Genomic DNA, 7,438 nt, shown 5'->3' with positions numbered 1-7,438 from the left:
TTGAGTGTATCTAAATTTTGTCAATAAAGAACGGTTGAATTGATGCTATCAATTCAACCTTATTTTTTAAAAAGTCTTAATTGCTTTTCGACGCATTACATTGTATTTAAAACTTTTTCTCAAGTAAATTCGATTATACAACATAGCCACGGATTAAGTCAATTGACTGATGCTTTCTTAGAGCTAATTAGCTACTAAGTTACTTAGTTACTTTGTTACTCAAAATACTCAATCTTGCAATTTAAAATTCTTGAATGTTGAATACCTTGAACTTTAATTCGTTCAATTTAAAATGATACGTAATCTAATTTCTGAAGTTTTCAATTTCAAATGCTCAATCGGTAGAAGTTCTCATGTTATAAATTGTTGAATTTAGAACTTTTTCCATTTAAAATCATTCAAAGTTATTTAATTTTATAGAATTTTCATGCCTTATATAACTTAGTTTTATGCGAGGAATTGAGGATTATTTCAAAGAATATGTCGAAAAAATGAAAAGAAATTTGGAAATTATATACACCCATTGACACAGAAATATACTTTAAATTTTTAATTATAATTTATATTCCTATACATATTATAAAAGTCGCACATTTGTCCAAGATGTTAAAATCTTGGGTAAAGTTGCATAATTCAAACAAAATCTAAAGATGTTGTCTCGTTGATATTTTTATGTAAATATGAAAAAGTTATGTTTATTTATAGTAAAATTTGTATCAGGCAATACTGCTTCAATCTACCATACATATCAATGCCATGATGTTAAATTAAAAAGAAATTTATCATCAAGAAAAGCGTTTGTTTTGAATTATATAAATCTTTTGTTTATCATCATTTTTATGGTTACCTATACGCGAAGAGAATCCCTCATACACGAAGAAAAATGAATGTTTAAATGTAGGTATGAAATATCACAATTTCGGAACATTTCCAAAAAATCAAAATTAGATATCCTTAAGTAAAATTGTATAACGTCTCCTTTCTGTCTGAAGAAAGAAACAATGATCTTAAGTTTCAGGTTTATTGACTTAACAAATTCGACAAAATGTTTATGAATTAAAAATAAAATATGAGTTTAAGTGCCTTAAAATAGATAGAATTTTAAATTCAGATTACAGATCATTCGTTCGCCGGTGTATACGAACATTAGAGTTTATTTTTTAAATCACAAATAAGTTATCAATTAAATCCTTAAATGAACATAAATAAGTAAACTGCCCAAATATTTACAGGCGTTATTTGACATAACCATACATGTAATATCCCAGATATTTCGTTGAACATTTTGGATGTTAGAGAGTAACATCTCACTTTTTAAGATCTACAGATTCTAACATGGAACATCTAGATCTAGATCTAGGTTTCTCAGTGTATTATTACACTTCTGTCGAGCATTAGTCTGTCCTTTAGTGGGAGAAAATCTTCGTTTGTGGCAAAAAATCTATAAAACCCAGTCAAGATAAAGGATTTTGATAAAAATTAAAGGTTATACATCAAAAACATTATAGATTTTAATTTATTTATAAAAAGTCAGGGACGGCATTTTTGCGGCTCCAAGATGATACCAAACACAAAAATGAGTTAAATACCAATAAATTTTTCTATATACGTAGAATTATAATCTAAAATAACTGATGTCAGTTGTATTGTGCATAAAAATGTGTGTTATATAGTAATATTTATATCCAAGCTATCAGCCTAGAGAAAGTCTCATTTTGCGGTAAAAAAAACCTACAAAATCCACAAAACGAACAGATTGTAAGAAACAGAGATGTTTTATATTTTTCTTTAATGATAAAATGGCAGGGACAGACATTTCTGTGGCACTCAGGGGCACCAAAACTTAAAAATCAGTTGAATTATTTTTAAAAATGTATTATACACTCTATTATATTATCGAAATGGCTATATTTGAATTACAACTAACAAAAATTTAATATATAGCATACTATTTTATTTATTTCACTGGTATCTCCTTCGCCCCACTTATGTGTGATTAATAAATCAAATTGATATAACGAATAATCATAATTAAAGAAAAGAAGGAAAAACATGCTCTGTGAAAACGATCCTTATTTCTTTCATGATTGAAGGTTTCATTGATTTCCCTTACACTCAACAATGAGGGGAGCGTTAGATAACTTATGGATGGCACTAATCACATCATTAAATATCCGCAGCCAAACTGAGTATAATAATTTGTCAGCATATGCCTTCAGGAAAAAAGGTGTAATAGTGTTATTCCATCTAAATGAGTAAAAAATTTAATAAAGAATGGATCGCCATTTTATCAATGAAATGTAAAGTTATAAATTTAAATCAGTTTCAAGTTGTTGTTGGTTACGTGAGAAAAATTTGAATTTAACGCAATATCTAACACAATTTAATAAAAAAAAACACTAATTTCATATCAAAATAAATCTCACGGAAGATATTGAAATCCCAGCATATTAATGTGTTTCGAATACCTCCTACTTTTAAGTGAACAATATGTTTATTTATTACCAAACAAAAAATGTAAGAATAATATTTTTTGCCACAAGAGGAGATTCTTTCCCTATCGAAGAGGAGTGAATAGAATCCGATATTATCAAATAGAATCGGACATGATCTAGTAGGATAGTACAGGACAATTCTACAGAAGATAGGAAAAGATCCGATAGAATCGGAAAGGATATGATAGGATAAGACAGAAGAGGAGTGGTGAAAGGGTGGCAAATTTGACTGAATCAATTAACGTCTTAATATGCTACATAACCATTTTTTGTAAGTGCATTTCGCCTACTCTAGTTTTTTTTTATTTTCAATATAAAAACACTCAAAAAAAAATAGAAAATAATTTGATCTTGAAGAATGACGTAGGTATATTTCTGTAATATAAGGAAATATTCTTTTCACTCAATTTTTATTTAGCACATAATTAAAAAATGCGCCGCATTTGGCTGCGGATATTTAATGATGTGGTTAGGACCGTCCATAAGTTATCTAACTCTCCCCTCATTGTTGAGTGTGAGGGAAATCAGTGAAACCTTCAATATTTATTAAACCTTAAAAAATATTTCTATTTGAATCATAGAAACTTTTTCGGGTATACTTCCAAAAAGGCCACCCAAAAATATAGACGTGTGACTTCGCTTACGGGTCCTCTTGCATCCCATTTGAAAATCACGAAAGCATTTTTTGCGCAGATTCATATAAACTAAGTTATTAGCATTTTTTTGCTTTTTTTAATCAGTTTTTTTCACAAACCTCGAGAAATATTGACATGAGATAAGAATATCGTGCATAAATATTTTAAATTGCATCTAAAGACATATTTTTTGTTTGTATACTTTTGTCCTCAAATCGACACTTAAAATAAATGACAAAAATGAATGTTCAGATTTTTTTAAAAAAGATGTACGAAATGTGGTAAAAGATTTATTAATTTCAAAGGGTTGGTCAACGAACATCGAACGATTTGGAAAAGGGGTTGGTGTGAGTGGCTGGAGGGGACGTATTCTTTCAATCATTTTTCGAAAAGTAGTGCTTTTATTAAAAAATGATAAGTATAATAAATGTGTCTTTGGATGAGATCCACAACTTTTACGTACAACATTTTGCTTTCTCATAAAGGAAGCTTTGTAATGTTAACAATTTCGAACAATTTTAATTTGTTGAATTGAACTTTCCTTTAATGATAATATGTCTGATATATCGTTCTGAACAATGCAGCTACCAGATGGAATAAGGGCACATGATTATCTTCGGCGCGAGTGTAAATGAACTCTGACAGGACAAAAAGAAGAATTATGAAAATTTGTTTTTACTGGCTTGAAACAAATTTTTTACAGTATTTCAATTTCTGAACATTAATGTTCTAAAAAAATTTTGAAAATTACGAGAGCTCGTCCCGTTTCAATCGAAAAAATGTATGTGCCCTTATTCAATCCGGCAGCTGAATTGTCATGATGAGTGTAAATTTGTGTGGATGTCAAACTTTTTGGTGAAAACGATAACTAATATCTCAGAACTGAAGAAAGTACGTCTAAAAATATTTCCTAACTTTTTAGCAGCTTATTATATTTTGAAAAAGGGTTTTTTAAATAAAATTTTTTTTAGTAACATAATTTAAGAATATAAAAGATTTCTTGGCTCGAGACAAGTCGATTGACCTATAATATTAAAGCATTCTGTCAAAGAGTGAGGAATTAATGGTTATTTATATTATCTGAAAAATTGATTTTTATAGGTAAAATGTTCTTATTCGCATAATTAATAAATTACATTGAAGTCTACGGAACTTATGGTTGTTATGATGATTTATAATATTGCAAAAACCTTTTTTTATAGTTAAACTTTTTTCACTAACATAATTAAAAAATTATGCAAGAACTGAAAAGGTTCCTTGATTGAAAACAAATTGATTGATTTGTAATAAAATGTATACATTATACTCAAGAGTACCGTAAGTTATGGTGACTTATATAATTAGAAATATCTGTCTTAATTATAAATATGTTTTTTTAAAGAATTCAAAGTGCATCCAAGAATCGAAAAGGCACCTTGATTCGAAAATTTTTGATTGTCCTATTTGTATGTTTTTATCTGAACTTCCTCTATGAGGAAGCAATTAAATGTCATAATTAATCATAATAAAGAAGCAAAGTTCTCATCAAATTCTTGACCTATGGAATTTCCTTTTAAATTTAAGGTTGAGAGGATTTTCATTTGTTCCAACATGAATCATTTTTCAGCAAAAATTTTTCTTATGCGACCGACTTCACCTAATCTTGCAGCAAAATAATTCTGTTGTGTAAAACATACATTCACGTCGTTAAAAACAAAGCAGGCAAGAGGACGATGCTTTTGTTTTAAGACAACTTTTTCTGTGAGTGGTGGAAATATCCGAGATCGAATTTACAGCTAGTTTATCTTATATCGATATTTTTCTAGATTACAAAAGTGGCTATTTCTAGTCATCATGAAAAATTCGTGGAGTGTTAAAAGGATATGGACTATAGTTGTTATACACAAATTTTAGACGACTAGCCAAGCTCATGAACAATACTAGACTACTGATCCCGAATTTCCGGACATCGAGACACTTCGTAAAAAAATGGTTTTTTAAAATGTTAGTAGCCTCATTTATATTGATCTACGCCGAAAATCCTTTTCTGGCTTTGAAATGGGATGCAATAGAACCCTTAGGTCAAGTATCAAGTAAATTTTCTTGGGTGACTTCTTTGGAAGCACATTGAAACTTTTGACTTAGATAGTGCGCTCCACTATAGTCGTTCCAAGAATTTACGGGTTTTGTTTCGCACCTATGCCAGCCCCAAAATCCGGACAATAGAAGAGTTTCACTGCATATCCCTTTTTTCGAGTACTTCAAAGAAAAAACTAAATGTAATCTTTACAGCGATTTTAGATTAACCTTTACCTGCAACAAGAATTAACTTAACATGTTAAGATTTATTCAATACGTCAGAAACGGTTCCATATCAACTTTATTGAATCTTGTTTTGTTTCGATGCGAATAAATTCAACTTTATCTACTTGAAATTTCCCGCAACAAAAATTCAATACTATTTTTTCTGTGCTAAGAAACCACTTTTTGGGAACAGCGAAAGTAAGCACCAATACACTGAGAGGCCTTTTGTTAGAATAAATGAAAAAAATGAATTAGAATTTAGTATGATAATGTTTCCAAAATAGGAAAAACCGAGGTTTTATCACAATTATTACTATTACAGTACCGAAGTTTAATATTATAATACGAGTATTTAAAACACGAAGACGACAAAGTATTCTAAATACGAAATATTATGAATCTCCATTTCAAGAATCAACACTCTGAAAATATGATATTCCTTTTACTGAGTTTTCGAAAAATAATGTTAATAAGGAAAATAGTGACAATCGTAATCTTGAAAACGCATTTTAGACATTGATATTATCAATATGAAGTTGACAGAAACCTGAGACGCATAGCAAACTATAATACTCATCCTTATTCTTGATTTTTTATACAGTTTTGTTTGAGAATGCTTCTCGAGGGTTTTCGTCACTTTCCGATCGAGCCCAATTGTGCAGAGCTGCACATAAAACGCATAGAACACCGGTCGCAATCGTTCCAAATCCAATTCGGTTCAATTCCACGTTTTATAAATAATCAATTTCATCATTGAAAGTGATGAGGATTCCTATGTGGCTTCTGACGTATGACTCCTTCAAGGAAAAGTGACAAGGATCTTATGTATGTTCCTGTACAGTTTCCTGATCAACGTGAAATGACATAGGATCTTACCCAGGTGCCCATGCAGAAAGAAAGGCGGTCACCTCTCACACACTCCCATTCACACGCGCGGTGCGTATTTCACGCGTATGTGTGGTTTGAGTTCGTCGGATCAGTGGCTACAAATTTTATGATGCCTATATTGTTCAGCCTCGAAGGCTGCGCGTGTTGACGCACTCTTGGTTTATGCATAGAAACTGTCGCGTCAGCAGTTCGAGGGTTCGGATCCTCAGATTTGTGCGAATTTATAAATAAATATAAATTGAATCGCACAAATAAAAATTTGTCACTGCACCGATTTTTGGGCAGGGACCTTTGTAATATCCTGTGTCATTGTATACATGAAAATTATTCCTGTATAGGTTCCCATATAAGAACCTTTAATGTACGTGAGTAAAGTCATATGTCAGCCATTTCAAGGTGGCCAGGAAACTGTACAGGAACCTACATAAGATACTTGTCACTTTTCCTTGACGGATTCATACGTCAGAACCCACATAGGAACCCTCATAGGATCATGTACAGGTTCTTGCAAATATTCCTATGTAGGATTTTGTGTAGGCATTTTCAACAGGGTTTAGCTGTTAGGGACCAAATACGTTAGTGATTTAGGTAAGTTAGCTTCGAATCTCACTACAGCGATTCCGATTCTTCATCGCGGTTAAGCGTGCGATAATGTATTTAGTGAATAAATTAAGTACATAATAAAAATAATAATTATACGCGTGTTTCCATATTTAATTAAATTTAATTTATGTATTAAGTCCATCCTTCTGAAGGCTGAATGTTTTGGGGGAGTGAGTTATTTTTCACACAGTCGTTTCAGATTCTCATATGCTTTGTATGGCAACTTCAAAAGATGTTTTGATTACTTCGACTAAATTGTATTACTATCGTTTTAACTTCGCTTGTCAATTTTGATATAGTGAATTTTAAATTCTCGCATTTGTTATAAGAGGTAATGCAACATCCTTTTCATTTTGTTCAAACCAAAATATTAGTTTTGCCAACTGAAAGCCACTCTATTAATTTTTGATACGCAAACTTTGTTTTCCCTATTTTAGAACTATATTATACTAAATTCTCATTCATTTTTATCATTTATTCTAACAAAAAGTCTCTCCGTTTACTAGAATCTCAGCAAGAGTTTGAGCTAATTGA

General features: G+C 30.8%; 1 protein-coding gene across 2 annotated transcripts in view; it reads left to right on the top strand.

The window, feature by feature from the left end:
* The window catches only part of LOC117169137, a 150,157-nt gene that overhangs the window by 121,961 nt on the left and 20,758 nt on the right, over positions 1-7,438 (top strand). The gene's annotated exons all lie outside the window — the stretch shown is intronic.

Source organism: Belonocnema kinseyi, chromosome 3 (assembly GCF_010883055.1).
Source record: "Belonocnema kinseyi isolate 2016_QV_RU_SX_M_011 chromosome 3, B_treatae_v1, whole genome shotgun sequence".
In the NCBI taxonomy this organism is placed as follows: Eukaryota; Metazoa; Arthropoda; class Insecta; order Hymenoptera; family Cynipidae; genus Belonocnema; species Belonocnema kinseyi.
Note: the sequence above shows the minus strand (reverse complement) of the source record. Positions and strands in the feature narration are given on the sequence as shown.